The sequence below is a fragment of the Herpailurus yagouaroundi genome, unplaced genomic scaffold, assembly GCF_014898765.1.
Source record: "Herpailurus yagouaroundi ecotype Mexico unplaced genomic scaffold, PumYag 139, whole genome shotgun sequence".
Lineage (NCBI taxonomy): Eukaryota > Metazoa > Chordata > Mammalia > Carnivora > Felidae > Herpailurus > Herpailurus yagouaroundi.
In genome coordinates this window covers 18,140,560-18,159,525 of record NW_024412394.1, presented here as the reverse complement: position 1 = coordinate 18,159,525, position 18,966 = coordinate 18,140,560, and the positions used below count along the sequence as shown (strand labels likewise).

The 18,966-nt window shown below is 42.5% G+C and overlaps 1 protein-coding gene across 3 annotated transcripts in view; it reads left to right on the top strand.

The window, feature by feature from the left end:
* Positions 1 to 12,578: 12,578 nt before the first annotated feature.
* The window catches only part of PKHD1 (PKHD1 ciliary IPT domain containing fibrocystin/polyductin), a 475,556-nt gene continuing 469,168 nt past the window's right edge, over positions 12,579 to 18,966 (top strand). For all 3 annotated transcript variants that reach the window (XR_005789774.1, XM_040473753.1, XM_040473752.1), the window contains exon 1: positions 12,579 to 12,733. The gene's annotated coding sequence lies outside the window, so the exon portion shown is untranslated. The remainder of the gene's footprint in view (positions 12,734 to 18,966) is intronic.

Sequence of the window (18,966 nt, the reverse complement as noted above, 5' to 3'; positions counted from 1 at the left end):
TTTCTTTCTTTCTTTCTTTCTTTCTTTCTTTCTTTCTTTCTTTCTTTTTAAATGTATATTTATTTAATTTGAGAGAGAGTGTGTGCAAGTGGGGGACAGGCAGAGAGAGAAGGAGAGAGAGAATCCCAAGCAGCCCCGAGCTGTCAGCGCAGAATCCAACAGGGGGCTGAAGTCATGAACTATGAGATGATGACCTGAGCCCAAATCAAGAGTTGGACACTTAACTGACTGAGACCCCCAGGCTCAGCTTCTAAAGGCCACCTGCATACCTCGGCTCATGGACCCTTTCTTATGTCACATCACCTTGGCTTCCATTGTCACTTCTACTACTGATGATGATCCTCCTGTTCTTCTCTTAGGAGGACCCTTTTGATTACATTTGGCCCACATGGATAGTCCGGGATAGCCTCCCCATCTCCGGATTCTTAATCACATCTGCAAAGTCCCTTTAGCTGTGTAGGGTAAGATAGTCACAGGTTCTGGGGATGATAATGTGGTTATCTTTGGGAGGGAGGTATTTAGTCAGTCAGTCAATTCTGTCTACCATACTGGCTTTTTATTTCTTCTGCATTTTATTTTATTTGTTTTGGAATTTAAGGTAAGAATTAGATACGTTTTATTTTCTGGAAGTCATGGTCTCTAAAGGCCATGGATTAATGTGGTAAATATGAAAGTTTGTCAGAGGGTGGCAGAAAGTCAAATAAAGCCCTCTTGTAGCATCTGGCGTGGCTAAAAGCCACACTTCTGGGATTGACATAAAGGGTTTGGCCATCTATGCACAGGGTTAGGGGGAGTCAGCAATTGGGCATTCTTGGCATGGTTTAGAGCTGGATCCCAGAAGCCGTTGCGTACCATCTCTTCCATGCTGCATTTGAGAACTTAGCATCTCGGAGTGTTCCCACCATGTCTCTGACTTGGCTATGTGTTTCCTTTGAAGTTCTATATCAGTTGTTTACAAATAATACATGCCAGGACTCCTGAGTGGCTCAGTCGGTTAAATATTCAACTTTGGCTCAGGTCATGGTTCATGGGTTTGAGCCCTGCATGGGGCTCTGTGCTGACAGCTCAGAGCCTAAAGCCTGCTTTGGATTCTGTGTCTCCCCCTCTCTTTGCCCCTCCCCTGCTTGTGCTCTGTCTCTATCTCAAAAATAAATAAACATTAAAAAAATAAGGCATGCCTAGTGCCATCAAAGTTCTGAGATGAAGGACATGACTTACTTACAAGAACACTGGAAGTTCAGGGCAATGTTGGGAAGAGATCCTGGTTTCATTTGTCTTCCCCCACCTCTCCTCAATCCTCCCACCTTCAAGTTCATGTAAAAAATACATGAAGACCTCAGAGAGAATAATCAAACTTCTGTCATACTTGGCACACTCTTTCCTGCTTTCCTTTAATAAGAAGGAAGAGGAAAGAAATAAGCATTTGGATAAGAGCCCAGTAGCCAAGCCAACATCAGTTCAGACTTTCTCTGAGCAGTGGTACCTCCTGGGTGTCCCTCTGGGTGGTAACACTAATATTAAGTACATTCATTGGGGCTTACTCTTGACTCTGCTATCCTGGGTTTTCTCATCTTGTCCTCATGACTACCCCCTGGAGTTGGAATATAAGAATTTCCATTTCACAGATGGGGAGTCAGGGCTGCAGGGAGGTTAAGCGGTGGTTTCCCCAATTTTTCACTTCTAGGCATGCATAGAAAGTGGTAACATTTTGAACTTCACCCTGAGGTAAAATGATAGAGCTGCCCAAGGTGAAGGTGATGGGCCTTAGTCTCCAGCTGTTGAAGTACCACCCAACACCGTGCTGAAGTGAGCAAGATCTCAGCACACCTCAACTTTTCCAAGACTGCAAGGCTAGGAAGTCACAGGTTGGATGCCACATTTCTCTGATTTTTGGTTCCAGATTCCCTTTTTCTTGTAAATCTTAGGTTCTCTGGAAGCATCTCAAACTAAAATAATTGCCTTGTCTCTAACTTATCTTCTCCTTCCAGTTATCTTGCTGCCTGTCTCAGGTCAGTTTTCCAAGTATCAGAGCCTATGATATCTTTGGGCAAGGTGCTTATTGAAGAATGACCCCAGGAGATGATGTGTAAAGGAATGGGGTTGAGGGTCCTGGAAGGCAGGCAAAGACATGGTTGAGCCTGATCGCTGGGAGAGCTCTGGAGTACCACGGAGCCCTTTGTGATCCAAGGGCTCACCTTTTGAGGTCCATATCCATCAATCAATGGTTTTGATCTGTTTTGGGGTGAGGGTGTAATCTCCCAGGCATCCCAGGCAAGGTGGCTTCCAGGGCTGAGGGTGATTCTCCGGAAATGGGCAGAGCTACAAGGGAAACTGCACTACGGTAGCTGGGATATAGGTACACCAACCTGGTGAAGGGGTTCTGAGCTGGACACCAATAGCCTCCACCACACATCTCAGTCATCATACTGCCATTTGTCCAGCTCCCCATTGGTCCAGCAGCCCAAACTAGACACCCCAGACTCATCTTTGCTGTCTCTTTCTGTTACATTATGCATTGGCCAAGTTCTCCTGAATTTGTATCAGAAATTCCTTTCAAACTTGTTCTCCTCTGGCTGCTGCTGGAGTTCAGGCAACCATGATTTTCCTATTCACCCATTTTCCTCGAATTATTCCCAAGGGCTCATCACATCTCTTCCAGCATCCAATTTCCACTCTGCCAATCTACCCAGCTGCTGGTTATCCTTTGTGTCTGTTGATGTCATTTGGTGGCCTGGAAAGCATCGGCATCTTTCCAAAGCCCATACAGGTAAAAGGATTGTTTCTGTAGCATGGCCAAAAATACTTTTCACAAGTTGGCCCATCTTACCCATCTATCTGTATCTCTTTCAATCTCCTAAGGCACCTCTGAGTCACACAGAGGTGCTCATCTTCCCCAGACACCTGCTAAATTTTTGTTGGATGAATTAATGAATGAAGAGTGATGGTTTTGTACAGAGGTTCACATTTTAGGTTAATGTGAATAATTTCCCTGTTTCTGAGGACTGTCTACAAACCAGGAAACCACTCCTGGAAACTCCGCTTTTAATTCCAGGTTTGAAACATGTTACCACGGCATGGACTCCACTTTCCCATATATTCCATTTATTTTAACTTAAACAAATCCATGAGTGTTTTATAGGATTAAGAGTTATTTGCTTGCTTGCTTTTTAAATATGAAAAAGTTGGATATTATAATGATCATAATCTGGTCTATTTTGTAAATATTTTTAAAAAAATTTAATGTTTATTTATTTTTGAGAGAGAGAGAGGGAGACATAGAATCTGAAGCAGGCTCCAGGCTCTGAGCTGTCAGCATAGAGCCTGACTTGTGGCTCAAACCCACAAGCATTGGGATCATGACCTGAGCTGAAGTCAGATGCTTAATCAACTCAGTCACCCAGGGGCCCTAGAATCTGTCCTATTTTGAATCTGTCCAGGCTCTGCTTCTACATTTTGCTCAACTTACATTGGGGATCCAAACTGGGGTATCAATGTCTAAATTGAAAAGATATGGAGAAATCATCTATGTCTCAAGGAGATGCTACTGGTATATACAGGTAATAACAACATAAAGAGCTAAGTATAACTATTTCCCTGCAGTTTGGCCAGGAATGGGTGTCCTGGCTGAGGACACAGGGTGCAAGGGTAAGACGAGAGTGGGAGACACTGCCCAAAGGTAAGTGTGGGTCCAGTGGCACACTAGCCACCTAAATGTGTGTGTGTGTGTGTGTGTGTGTGTGTGTGTGTGTGAGATCTCACAGTTTGTGAGATCATGACCAGAGTTGAAACCAAGAGTAGGATGCTCAATCAACTGAGCCAACCAGGTGCCCCTCTTTTTTCAATGATCTTTTTCTCCTTATATCAACCTACTCTTTAGAAATGTAATATAAGTTAATTTTTTTCATACACAAAGATCATTTGTTTCTTTTTGCTGTACATATAGCTGTAGTGTTCATGGCAGTTTGGCTCTTGGATGTGACCACAGAAATGTCTGGCAAAGCATAGGACTGTGGTTTGGGTCTCCACACCATACCAATAAACATTAGTGCCCCTACGTGTAAACCATGCATTGCAGCCTTTCCCCGAAACCAGCTGACTGTGCTTTATTTTGCTTTGTTTCTCAGTAGGTAGCTTTCAACTGTACTTTTCTATTTCTGTTCCTGTTCAAAGAAACAGTCTTTCTCCTCTCTCCAGCTGTAGAAATCTCACCCATCCTTCCACATCCCACGTAGATGTCAGCTGCTCCAAAGACCTCCCTACTTATCTCAGGATAAAGTGATTACTCTGGATTTATCCCTTATTCCTCTTCTATGGCGCTTCCTGCCTTATGTTGATCTGTTTGTAAGTGTTCTATTTTTTTTTTTTCGAGTAGATTAAAAACTTCTAGAGGGCAAAGGTTACGTCATAGCCCTCACAGAGTTTAGGAAAACATCACAGGTACTCAATGGACATTTGCTTTTTTGCTTGATGGGATCGAATTAGAGTCGGAGGTTCTGATTTTCTACCTCCTAATTTAGTTTCTTCACCAAGTGAGAAACCAATGAATGCAATTAATGACAGCACATTTTCATTGTGGGTCAGTTCTTTAGGACTGTTGTTGGTGTCTGTCTGCATTGGTGATATTCCTGGGGGCCAAGTTTCTTTCTAACTTTTGCCAGGTCAGTCCTCTTACTTTGCCAGGTCAGTCCTAAGCCTACTTCATGGCATTGATGCCTATTCAAGTCCTAAGCCTACTTCATGGCATTCGTGCCTATTCGGCCTTCACAGAAGAATGTGTATACCAATTACACAACGTGGGGAAACACATTAGAGTCTGTGATCCAGGGATTTTGGTTTCTAGTCCTTATTCTACATTAATTAACTGTGACTTTGGAAGAGCTTCCTTGATATTTCTGGGAGTCACAATAAGTGGGTCGCAATAACCCATAGGACTGTAGTAAGGATTATGAGAGTTAACATGTGGGGGAAAAATATCTTGAAAAAGTAAAAAACAAGAGTAATACAAGGTTTTATTTTAGGATGTGAATGTTCCCAGCATGATGTATCTCAGTGCCTCAGACACAGTCAACATAGCAAATGTGTTGCTGTAAGTCTTGTTCATGGTTTATAACTTTATTAATTTATCCATCCATCCATCCATCCATCCATCCATCCATCATTTCCTTTGTTGAATGCCTATAGTGTGTCAGATACGATGTACCAAAATAAAAGGGGTCACTCCACATATGCTGAGACTGGATGCCCCACCTGTGAAAGTCTGGCTGGCATTCAGACAAGTGTTCACGGGCAGTAGTACTGTCCCAGGCAATTTACCAAAGTTCAGGGTAAAACATGGTTCAGAAACTCGATTGGCCAGTGTACCAAGGAAGCTCTATGTCTCAGATGAGTTTTCCTTCACCAAATCCTAAGCGACTGCTATGTTATCCTCCAATGCTCATTGATTTACTTGTGATATGGCAAATCCCGGCTGGTATAGCTCTCTCTCTCCCAAATCCTGGGTGGTGTAGCACCTGTACCTGCAAGATGCTTGCTTAGTGGCATGGAATCAGATCTGGGGGCTGGTTATAGGGTTTGAGTGTTTAAGGGCATCTGGTACATACCTGATGCAACCTTCTCCACACAAGGTGGAACTCATTGAGATGGACTAGATTTTTTTTTTTAAATAAACTTTTATTTCAAAATAGTTTAAAATGCAAGAAATTATGAAAATCAGGGTTCCTGTGTACCCTTCATCCAGCTTTCCCTAACTGTAACATCATACATAACTATAGAACCTTTATAAAACTAGGAAATTGACATTGATATGATACTATTGATATAATTGATATATTGACATCTATTGACAATCTATTGACATTGATATACTACTATATTAACTTCAGCTGCACACTTTATTCACATTTAACCTGGACTGGATTTGTTTTAACAAATAGAAATAAGCTGCAAGCTATGAGATTTGCCTGAAGTGTTATTAAAAAACAACAAAAAAGATTTGATGAGCATGATTGAAGGCAGTGACTAGAGAAAAAGAAACCCATTTCACCTATATCAATAATGATGCATACAGAGTTTAATACATCAGTAATAATTATTTAAATATTATTGGGTTAAGTGCTACAATGAAGAAATAAAGATTTAATAAGTGTATATAATGAGGGGATCTCCTCAAGTCTCAGAGGAAATTTCTCTGTGGGATAGTCATTTGGAGATCTCAGGATGAGTAGGAATTAACAACTGCGTAAGGAGTGTGGGACAGTTCTTAGTTCAGAGCTTAGAGGATCACATGAGTGTTTATCCCTGGACTCACCTATTTCCAACTTTTAGGGCTGATTCTGGTTACCACCACTGCATAAGAAACCACCCTACCATTGGTGGCATTGGCAGCCATTTTATTATATTCATAGATTCTGTGGATCAAGACTTTGGAAAGGGCATAGCAGGGAAGGCTTGTCTCTAATACATGATTTTTGAGACCTCAGATAGGAAGACACATGGTGGTGACTGGACGACTGGGGTCTGGAATGGTATGAAGGACCATTCACTCATGGGTGTGGTGTCTGAGGTTGCTAACTGGAGTACTGATGGGAGGTGTCTCTATGTGGCTTGGCTTCCTACGACCTGGCCAGGGTAGTTTGATTTCTGCTGGGGTGACTCAGAGCTCCGAGCATAAGTGTTCCAATACATGAGGCAAAACTGCATTGTGTTTTCTGACTTAGCCTTGTATTCAGGCAGTATCATTTCTGATACCGTCTGTTAGTTTTCAGTGAGTAACAAGCCCATCCAGCTTCAAGAGGAGGGAGACATGGGCTCTCCTTCCAGTGAGATAGCTGACAAAGAATTTGTCATTTGACCATTTTTAAAAAATTGCCACATTCCATTATCTTCACAAATAGGCCATCTGAATGGTTTTCTTTAGATACATGAATAGCCTTAAGTCTTACTGAGTAATTTCATGCATTAACTTACTGTGAAATCTTCATTGTTTAATTCTGAAGGCAGTCTTATCTCTAGACTTTTAGAATCCCCTCCTTTTTATCACCTATATGTCCCTCATATCAGGTATCATACTCTGTGCTATTTTATCAGCTGTGCAACATTTGCCAGAGAAGGGGCAAACACTTTTTCCATTTTTAAAACAATTTCCTCTGAGATATAGAACTTGACTGTATCATAATATTCTGCTGCTAAAGCAAGCATTCAACTGGGCTGCAGAAATGTATGACTTCACTGTCAGTCATAATTTTAAAACTAAGTGTGAGATATACTTCTGAAATCTCAGCTGGGCTTCTGGACTCAGAGAGTAACATGGTATCAAACTGGAAAAAAATTAATTGCTTTTGTGTTGTTGCTCCCTGCTGGTATGATTTATTTTAAATTCTGCTGAACCCCCAGAGAAGGAGCTTTACTGTAATTCAGAAACTGACATATGCTGTTTTGCCCACATCTCTCACAGATGCTCCAAATTCAGAGCAAAGGATCGTTCTGCCATCTGAAAGACATTGGATATTGCAACATCTATTTTATCTGACATGACAAGCATCGAGTTACTCCACATAAGTGAATTTTATGAGCAACTGAAGTCTACCCCCTTTGAGTGCCAATGTGTTTCATAAAATGTTTAGCTTTTTTAGAATAACATCTAACATGTATTATACTATTTCCCTGTTTTCTTGGAGGATGGTCAACCATTTTGGGACTTGTCCTGTGTCAGTTAGCAATGAAAGTACTCTTGGAAAAGTACTTCCTAGTCAGGGTAAATTGGGAGAGGTGGCTATTCTACACTTCGATATGAACTTGATTTTTCTTTCTTTCTTTCTTTCTTTCTTTCTTTCTTTCTTTCTTTCTTTCTTTCTTTCTTTCTTTCTTCCTTCCTTCCTTCCTTCCTTCCTTCCTTCCTTCCTTCCTTCCTTCCTTCCTTCCTTCCTTCCTTCCTTCCTTCCTTCCTTCTGTTTATTTAGTGTTGAGAGAGAGAGAGAGAGAGAGAGCAAGCATGGGAGGGGTAGAGAGAGAGGGAGACACAGAATCCAAAGCAGGCTCTAGGCTCTAAGCTGTCAGCACAGAGCCTGATTGCAGAGCTGGAACTCACTGACCACAAGATTATGACCTGAGCTGAAGGACGCTTAGCCAACTGAGCCATCCAGGTGCCCCAATTTCACCGCTTTCTGATTGCTCTGTTTTGTTGGTATGAGCCCAGCTGTGTTGAATGTTGTAATCCAATGGTGCCCTCGGGATGATTGAGGCATATAGCACCATGTCGTTCCAGACACTATGATGTTAGAGTTGCTAGTCAGCTCTACTTGTCTGAGTGAGGAACTACCTACAGTTCAATGTTACTCCCAAGTGTGCAGGTTTTGTAAATTGTTTTCATCTGTGACCCCCAGGGGCCTTGTTGGTTTTCAGGACTCATGTCAAAATGATGAAGGTCACCACAGTTTAGCTTCTGGATAAGTGGGGTCATTATTACCAAAATAATTTAATGAGCAAAACCGATTCAGGACAGAGGCAGTAATGACAAATTACTTCTGAGTAATTTTATTTAGTGGGAAAGAAAACTTGTCTAAAGAATTATGAAGCATGCATTTCATCCATAGCTTAGACCCTCTGGTAGAGCAGATTTGTTTCCCTGCCAAATCTGAGTGCAGGTATCCATTGTCTTAGGAATTTCAATTTAATTAGGAGTATGATATTAAACCAGAGAGAATATCACTGCTTTAGTTTTGTTTCTCCATGAAAAAGGATTACTAGGAATCCTTGAGAAGGAAGGAGGACCAGCTGGGTCTATATTATACAGGTGAAAGGGGAATTGCCTGGCGAGGATTCTGACAGCACAGAAGCAGCATACATGGGCCCATACATGGGCCATAGCTCCATGGCTGGTCACACAGGACGTGGTCTCTGTAGAATGAGAGCTTCAGGGATCCTCCTTCTCATCTTACTTCATCTAAGTAAGAGGAAGTTCTCACTTAAACAAAGGGGTCGTATTAATGTCCTGCTCCAAGGTCTGCCTCTGCCTTCTATCAGAAATATGTCTATAATTTGAAGAGCATACAAAAAAAATTTGATGGAGAGAAAGCAAAAAAGCAAAATGCATTGAGCCTTCTGAGTTTCCATTTAAAACCTAGTTTTGGCTTACATGGTCTTCATCTACTCGGTGTTCTTTCTCAGATGGATGTCCAAGATATATAAGGTACAGTGTAAAATGCTCTGGGGTACAGAGAAGTAAAGATAATTCTTTTCCTTAAGAAATGCAGCATCTATGGGAGCCTGGGTGGCTCAGTCAGTTAAGCATCTGACTCTTGATTTTGGCTCAGGTCATGATCTCATGGTTTGTCAGTTCAAGCCCCATGTTGGGCTCTTACAGCACCAAGCCTACTTGAGACTCTTTCCCTCCCTCTCTCTCTACTTCTCCCCTGCTTGCACTCTCTCTCTCTCTCAAAATAAATAAATAAATTTAAAAAAAAAGAGAGAGATGCAGCATCCAGTTTGGAAATGACATGTATAACTCAAATGATGCCAGGCATTACCAGCCTGTATTTATTCATGAGGTCACATTTACAATAGCATCCAATTTTTTAAAAATATACTTTATTATCAAATTGGTTTCCATACAACACCCAGTGCTCATCCCAACAAGTGCTCTCCTCAATGCCCATCACCCATTTTCCCCTCTCCCTCACCCCCCATCAACCCTCAGTTTGTTCTCAGTATTTAAGAGTCTCTTATGGTTTGCCTCCCTCCCTGTCTGTAGCTTTTTTTTCCTCCTTCCCCTCCCCCATGGTCTTCTGTTGTTTCTTAAGATCCACATATGAGTGAAAACATATAGTATCTGTCTTTCTCTGACTGACTTATTTCACTTAGCACAATACCCTCCAGTTTTTGATGACTTAGAACTCTACATTTTCTCATTTGGGAACTTAGCTGTGTCTTAGAGTGTCTGTATCAGTTAGGGTTCCAGTAGGAAGCAGATGGAACATTCAGGCTGAAAAATTAATAAAGGGACTATTCTAAGAGTTGTGGCCAAGGTTTAGGAAAAGCAGAAAGGGGTGGCGTGGTACATGCAAGGGAGAAATGCCGAAGAGAGAAAATGGGGATGAACTGGGAAGGCTGGGAGAGCTCTCAGACTAACCCCAAGTGAAGAAGAAGTCAGTAGAAGCATCCTAGGATACTATGTAGTCTAAGGAAGGTTCTGCAAGTTTGTTGGGGAGTCTTCAAGCTGAAGTCTTCATGAGAGGAGTCCTGCGTCTTACTATTCCTGTCCTATTCACTCCTTAGTTGAGAGCAGCCTGTAGAGTATGGCCTAGGCCAAATGTGGTGATGAACTTCAGAGCACAACAGCTAGACCCTTATTGATTCTGCTTTCCATAATTGGGGATCTGTTAGGTATATTCCCATACATCTCCCTCCCCGCTTTTCCCAAAGGTGCTAGTCCCCAGGAATTCAGAGTGGTGTTAGAATCCAAGAGAAAAAGGGTCAGAGAGTAACTTTCTCCTTTGATCTCCCTGAGTTTGCTTCATAGGCTCCAGCAATAATTTTTGTGCCAAGATTTCATGTACTCTCATAGAAATAGCTTCCTGTGGAATAGTGTCAATGTCTGGGGGTGGGCATGGCTGCCTGTGTTGTGGTGGTGGTGGGGAACTGTGGTCAGACTTCCTTCTGAGGAGCATTTGTCTTTATCATTGAGTCAGAGACCTGAGTTCAAGACTTTATTTAGGTTTTCTATATGAGAGGGAATTTGGAGTATGATTAGATATCTGGAGGTCAAACTTAGATCTGTACCTATATTTGGGGGTCTTGAGGTGGATGAGGGGAAGGTGGATGAAGGGGATGAGGTGGAAGACAGGAATACTTGAGGCTCCCCAAGCTTCCAGGTGACATACCATTCCCTGTAGAGTTCTACAACTTCTCCTTTTAGGCCTTGGAGCAGTAAGTGCCTCATTCCTTTTTCATTTCTTTAACAATAGAGCTTGATCACCTACCAAGAAGTTCCTAGAGCACAGAAGCCAAACCCATTAGGATTCTTTTGGTCAAGAACAAAGAGACAAATCTACCCATAAGAAAATTGGGGTGCTTTTGGATAAAATCTTGACAGCTAGGCTGGCAAAAAGAATTATAAATATCCATTATATGCTATTTACTCAAGGATGGATGAGATTAAGTTCTGGAAACCTTTGGCTTAAGTAACAAGAAATAAAACATGAGCTACATCTTTATCAGGAGACTTGACTACACTATAACAATATCTGATCACGTTTCTGTCCCCCTTCCAGACAACAAGCACTGTGCTATATTTTTAAAAAATAATGTTGAATCAGCTAAGTGATTCATGAATATGATTTCCTTTACAAAAATAAAAAAATATCAATAATTTTGAAATCACCTTTGATTATCTTCCCATACCTGGTCTGTCCTTTCCTCCCCACTACTTATGCACCAGGCACACAAGTGTGGCTCGGACGGTGCTTGTTGACCTGTGTTGGGGGGGATCCAGGTGGAAACTGAGGTTCAGCAGGCAGGCAGGCAGGCAGCATGGCAGAGTGGTTGATTCTGTACCTGCCCAGCCTGGTCAGGCACCCTGTTTCTACACTGGTGGCTGCAGCATGAAGAAGAGCATCTTGCGTGTTGCTGGTGGCAAGATCTGATACACACAGATTTGGTATGACCTCCAGTACTTTTTAAAGGATAGGTTCACTATTATCATCAGAGTTGTGCTGTATCTCCATGTATTAAATCTGGTCTTATTGAGGTTACTTCCTACGTCTGCTGACAGTCCTTTGAGGTGGACACTCAGGGCTATCAATTTCTACTGGAAAGGCTCCTCTCCCAGTGGAAAGGGTGGGAAAAGATGAGAATTACTTCTGGTCAGGAACCACTGGGCATAGACTGACATGATCAGAAAGCTGGTGATGTAAATTGGAATGGATGATGGGACAGAGACAAAGAAGTCAGACATGAACCAATGGAAAAGGTGGCTGGTGTTGACCTTCTGGGTCTGCTTGATCTCTGATTATCAAGAGAGTCAAACCAATGACTGAGACCCATGGTCTAGGTCCTACTAGAAGGTGATGAGTAAAAGTCAAGGACCTCTTCTTGGTCAAGAAAGCAAGGTCAGGAGGGAGGGAAGAAAGTAAAAAAACAAAGAGGGCTAGTGGGCTTTTTCTTAGCAAAACTTTGAAGAAGTCACTTCCTTTCTCTGCTTCTTTAGACCTACCCCTGTAGTGAGAGTATCAGCCCAGAACTTACCAGTCATTCTTGTTAATGAAGAGACCAGTCATGAATGGGGACCAGCTTTCCAGTGGCCCTTTGTCCTGGGCCCTGTGTTTGGTCACTGACTTATTGGCAAATTCTTTCAATCACTGAATGCCTGTTTGTCTCACAGGGTGGACCTTTACTTAAAATTCTTGTTTGGGCACATGCAGTAAGTGGAGAAAAATGTAAGACATTCTTTCTTTGGTCATTAATAAAAGACCCGGAGGAAAAAGCCTAAGTAGCTTTTGTTAATCATTAAACTTGCCCTATGGTCAGCTCTGAACTTCTACTTTGGTGCATGTTTGGCCAGAACACAAACAAGTTAGGTGAGTTACAGTCCAACATGAGTGAGTTACCTGCACGGTAGCTAAGGGCTGGACTCTAACCAGATAACACAGCCATCGGTGCTTGTCAAGAAAGAAACAAGATCATTTAGAAAGGAAAGATAATTTCTCCCTTGAGTCACAACGGGACAGGAACAGAAAAGGTACCGTTTGATTCAGAAATGTCTCTGCCCTCTCTTTGCTAGGTATTATACCCCTTGCCAATGTTGTGGTGAACAAAAGGAAATGGACGGTCTGTATTAGCAACCTTGCCACTCTGTCTCTGAATTCTCAGGGAGGGGAAGCTTATCGGGGAGGGAGGAAAAGAGGAAGCGGAGGAATGAGAGCAGAGAGAGGCAGGAGGTGAGAGGAGACTTGACCAAATGCACACCACCCTCCTCTGGTTGGAAATTCTCTGGTTAAAAGAATTAAGTGGAGGCTGAGTTTATCCTTAGGAAGAATTAGTGGATTAATCATGTTAAGAAAAAGTATACTTATTGATTCGATTGCTCTATTCTAGAGGAAACGGTGCAGGTCTGAGCATAGAATTTTAAGAAAACCAACGTGTAAGTAAATATTTACTTACATTGTCTCAAGCTGGGGAGCAAGCATTGAAATGAAATATTAAAATCATGCAGCCAGACTGAAAATTGACTCTTCTGTGCTGAGGATATTCTGTAGGGTGTAACAAGCAAGTCAAATCCTGTTCTTTGGATGAAGTAGCAAATACTCTTGGGTACCTTTCCCTATGCAATAGATGTATTTTGGAAAATTGAATGTTTTAAAATTGAATCTTCTTCCAAATAGATGTAAAAATGTAAAGAATTTTGCAACTTACAGGAAAACATGTTGAATCCACTGAGACATGACAGATCTCCTTTCATAAATGCAAGTGGCTTCCATCCCTACTTCATCTGCTAAGGACTTGAAGGCATATACTCAGTTTGTCTCTGTTTCCTGAGCTCCTAGCACAGGGCCCCACATGTACTAGGAATATAATAAATGTTTGTGGAGTTTAATTAAATATAGATGATTTTATATATTGGATTATCTTAATCAAGACATACCTATAAGATACTTTATTCTAAGTTTCATGCGGATATTCTTTTTTCTGGGAGTTTATTATAGCTTTTATATTTTCTGAAATGACGTAAGTATTTTTGCTAGTCTGTTTTCTTAAAAATATAAATTAAATGTATATTTAGTGATATATACATATACTTAATTCTGTAAATTTTGTAACTCTTATTATTATTTAAAAAAATTTTACTTTAATTCCATATAGCTAGCATGCAGTGTTATATTAGTTTTAGGAATATAACATAGTGAGTCAACAATTCTATAGATTACTCAGTGCTCATCAAGATGAGTGCACTCTTAATCCCTATCACCTATTTTACCCATTCCCTCACCCATCTCCCCTCTGGTAAAGATCAGTTTGTTGCCTATAGTTAAGAATCTTTTCTTTGGTTTGCCTAATATTTTTGCCTTTGTGCATTTGTTTTGTTTCTTAAATTCCACGTATGAATGAAATCATATGGTATTTGTCTTTCCCTGACTGGCTTATTTTGCTTAGCATTAATGGATGGATCTACTCTCTAGATCCATCCATGTTGTTGTCAATGGCAAGATTTCATTCTTTTTTATGGTTGAGTAATATTCCATTGTATACGTGTATATACCACATCTTCTTGATCCATTCATCTATCGAGGGACACTTGGGCTGCTTCCATATTTTGGCCATTGTAAGTAATGCTGCAATAAACATAGGGGTGCATATATCCTTTCGAATTAGTGCTTTTGTATTCTTTGGGTAAAAGCCCAGTAGAAGTTTTTAACTTTTAGAACATTTCATAGCCAGTATTTTTCAAAGAATTTTGTCTGTGCCCTCTGACTTGGGGGTACCCGGGAGGAGCTCGGCAGCTTCTCCAGAACAGGCATCAGGACATTATCCAAGGCATTTGGCTCTTTAGCTGAGCTTCCATAGATTCTGCTCATCTCTCATGTGTGAAAGTCATTTCCTTCAGGTTAGATAAACCAGGCATAGAGTTTTTAAATGTATATTCACCAATTAGAATTTACTAAATACTGTGTGGGAGCTTTGCACAGAGATGTTTGTAGAAATAGAAGACCAGGCTCTGGACTTGAGGAACAGATAATTTAAAAGAATAAGCATATATGCACTACGTGGTCCAGGCTGCTCAGGACATAAGGTTCAGAGAGGAAACGGCAACAAGAACTGGAATGGCTGGATGTTGGAGGAGGTCATTGAGATGACATGACCACTGGTTAACCAGAGCTGGACACGGACAATCAGAGCCTCCTCACCCTCTCCCCTGTCCCCCTGTTTCCACAGCATGAGATGGTTTAGAGGAGACAGCCGTGAGATAGTGATGTGTTGTTGAGACTATCTGGACAGTATGTAGGACTAAGCTCGGTTAAACCCTCTATATGGACTTTTAAGATTCTGCAGGCAGGGGTGGAGATCTACTCCTCTTGAGGCTGCTCAAGACAAGCCTCATATGTAGATTCCCTTGCTTCCTAAACCTGCTGTCTCCCATCTGAAGTGGCCTGCCTCTTTCTTCGGTCTCTCCCTGAACTTTGAGTTATGGGGGCCAGTTTGCAAGACCACAATTGGCCATCCAGCCAGGAGACCAAAGAAAAGGTGTCTGCAAGTGAAATTCTGGATTGACCAGCGACCTCTAAGCAGGGAGGGGTGGCTTGTATGGTAGATGCTTGTGGACCACCATAGGAGTACAGGGACACCAGAAAACACCAGCTGGACTAATGCACCTGTTGGAGAAACTGAACAGAGTACACTGTGGCAAAGAAGGGGAATGCATATCTCCTGCCATGGGCTGTCCTCTGCCATTGGTGGTTTGTACAGACACTGATGCCCAGCTACAGGCTGAAGCTCAGGTTAGAAGTTGGAAGCAGAGCTGAGATTAAAGAAGGACATGCAGGTATCCACCACTCTGCTGGCTCTGGGGCTGGTAGACAAAGTGGGAGAGCAGGAGGAGGAGTTGAAGAACTTTGTGAGCCATGTTTCAAAGCTAGGAAGGCACAAAATGCCCTGGATTCAGATCCCAGCACGTATGACAGTGCCTGATTGGGATGTGAGGAAGTGGAATCCCTGGGGAAGTGAGGAGAGCAAAGAGGAGGATGTTGAGGGGGTTGTTGTGAAATGGACAAAGGACCCTGTGTCATCTCACCCCTAATAAAAAGAAAAACAAAAGCACAGCAATGGCAAGCCCAGCTGGCAGGGCAGCCCCCAGTTCAGGAAACATTCACGAGAGAATATACTCCTGCTGAACTTACTGATACAGTTGCCAAAATCCAGCAAAAGGTCAGGGTGAGTATCTGGGCATGGTTAGTGATGCTGTGAGATGGACAAAAGGGTTCATGTAGCTTCTCTGACCAGGCCCAGGAGGCAGAGAAGATAGCAACGTCACCACATATCTGCCCTCCAGTATACCTGCATGGTGCTCAGGGGTTCAAAGGACTCACTTCTTTGCATATTGGATTATTCTAGCCTGCAGGGAGGCTTGGCCCAATAAGGGGGGATCTCCTGGGCACATGGGTCTGTGGAAATAGATAGAGGGGGTACAACAAATTCTTAGGGAATTGGAAATGAGATAGTAAATCTATGCCCTTGTCTTTGAAGGCACATTTGCTGCAAAAATGAAAGCCAAGGTACTCCAGTGTGCTCTCACTCCTGGTATGGGTTGCTGAGATCCATGCTGAGTCCAAGTGTGGACAAGACATTTATGATGTTGGGCAAGCCATTGCTGATCTAGGTGAAACTTACAAATCATGGGAATTGGTATGGGCTGTGGGAAACACCTGAGACAGAGGGGGAACTCAAAAAGCCAAAAAGTGGGGCACCTGGGTGGCTCAGTTGGTTGAACATCTATCTTCAGCTAAGGTTATGATCTTGCAGTTCGTGAGTTTGAGCCCCACGTTGAGCTCAATTCTGTCAGTCTGCCAATGCAGAGCCTGCTTTGGATCTTCTGTCCCCCTCTCTCGGCACCTCCCCTGCTTGCATTCTCCCCACCAAAAAATAAAAAGCCTAAAAGCTATTGCAACTGGCTGTAAAAGATCTGATCAAAGTAATGAGGATGCAACCTTGGTTTGATGTCCTTGCTGTCAGGACTCCACCTGAAAAGACAGACTGGCAACCCAATGTTGTGTTGGTCGGCCTATGGAAAACCTTAAAACCTGAACAACAGTTCAGACCAGCTCCATTTGCCCCTACCATCCCTGTTGCCCCACCTTCTCTAGTAGGGTCCTCGGGGATACAGTCCTATTTGGGGTGGGTGCCTCCCACAACTTCCATATAGAATGCAGCCCAGGATTGCCTCTAGGTGAGGGTCATTGAAGGAGGTCAGAGGTCTCATGTGCTGTTTACTATTCACTGGTTCCCCAGAAATTAGCAAATGGTAGCTCTGGTGGACACTGGAGCTAAGTGCACTCTAATGCATGGTCACCCTCAGAAGTTTTCTGGCTCCCTCAGCACCATCGATGGTCACAGATGATAAACATATGTCAGGGAGGTCCCTTTGACACTACAATTTGGACAACCTCCCCGACAAGAATATAAGGTTTTTATTTCTTCAATGCCAGAGGATATATTGGACATTGATATCCTACAAGGTCAAACTCTGCAAAACTTAATCGGTGAATTCTGCCTCCAGGTTACAGTAGTCAAACCAGTGCTGAGGAGAAACACTAGCTGGGTATCAGGAAGTCCACCACCCCCTCGAAGAATGCTAAGTGTCAAACAATATTTGTGTCAAACAATTGTCAAATTCCTTGGGGGACACAAGGAAATAGGAAAACTATCCAAGAACTGCACCGAGTGGGTATCGTAGGCATTGCCCGTAATGCTTTCAACAGAGGGGTATGGCGAGTAAAAACGTCAGATGGCTGGGAATGCCAGCTGGTGCAGCCACTCTGGAAAACAGTATGGAGGTTCCTTAAAAAACTAAAAATAGAACACCCTATGACCCAGAAATTGCACTACTAGGCATTTATCTACGAGATACAGGTGTGCTGTTTTGAAAGGACATGTGCACCCCCATGTTCATAGCAGCACTATCAACAATAGCCAAAGTATGGAAAGAGCCCACATGTCCATCGATGGATGATAGGATAAAGAAGATGTGGTGTATATATACAATGGAGTATTACCCGGCAATCAAGGAGAATGTAATCTTGCCATTTGCAACTATGTGGATGGAACTGGAGGGTATTATGCTAAGTGAAATTAGTCAGTCAGAGAAAGACAAAAATCATATGACTTCACTGATATGAGGACTTTAAGAGACAAAACTGATGAACATAAGGGAAGGGAAACAAAAATAATATAAAAACAGGGAGGGGGACAAACGAGAAGAGACTCATAAATATGGAGAACAATCTGAGGGTTACTGGAGGGGTTGTGGGAGTGGGGATGGGCTAAATGGGTAAGGGGCACTAAGGAATCTACTCCTGAAATCATTGTTGCATGCTAACTAATTTGGATGTAAATTAAAAAAAAAAGTCAGATGGCTCATGGAGGATGATCATAGGGTCCAAAAATTGACTAATGTGGTGCCCATCACTTATGCATATGGCTGTGCCCAACATTGCTACCATTGTAGATGCCTTGGACACAATCCTATGAATGTACCATCCTATGCCAGACTAGCAAATGCCTTTTGCAGTATACCACTGGCTACTGAGTCACAAGATCGATTTTGCCTTCATGTCGGAGGGGCAAAATGGACAATTCAGGTGCTTCCCCAAGGCTACCTACACGGCTCCACAATATGTTACCAGATGGTAATAGGAGACCTGTCCCTGTTCTCCTTCACATCAATAAAATGGGCCCATTACATTGATGAGATAGAATATTAACATGTGAAGACTAGTCCCTGCTGCAGAACACTTTGTAGGCTTTGCTAAAACATCTGTGCAGGAGAAGACGGGCATTGAACCCACAGAAAATTCAGGGCCAAGGCACTGCCACGAAGTGTTTGGTTGTTTAGTTGGATAAGATGCGTGTCATCCCAGAAGCTAGGATTGATAAGGTGCGAGCCTATCTAACCCCTAAGAATATGAAAGAGATGCAAGTCTTTGTATGGGTTTGGAGGTTTATTCTGTACCTGGTACTGTGCCTCCACCCCATACTCCACTTAGTAAAGAAAGGGCACATATAGAACTGGGGATCAAAACAACAAGCTGCCTTTGAGAAAGCGAAAATATTAGTAAAGGAGACTAAAGCTCCGGGCCTCTCCCAAGCAGGGCTACCATGTCTGTGACTCCACAAGGTATGGGCTGGGCACTATAACAGAGACAACCAAAGGACAGAGTACCCCTAGGGTTTTAGTCCCAGCTCTAGAAGGGTGTAGAAATC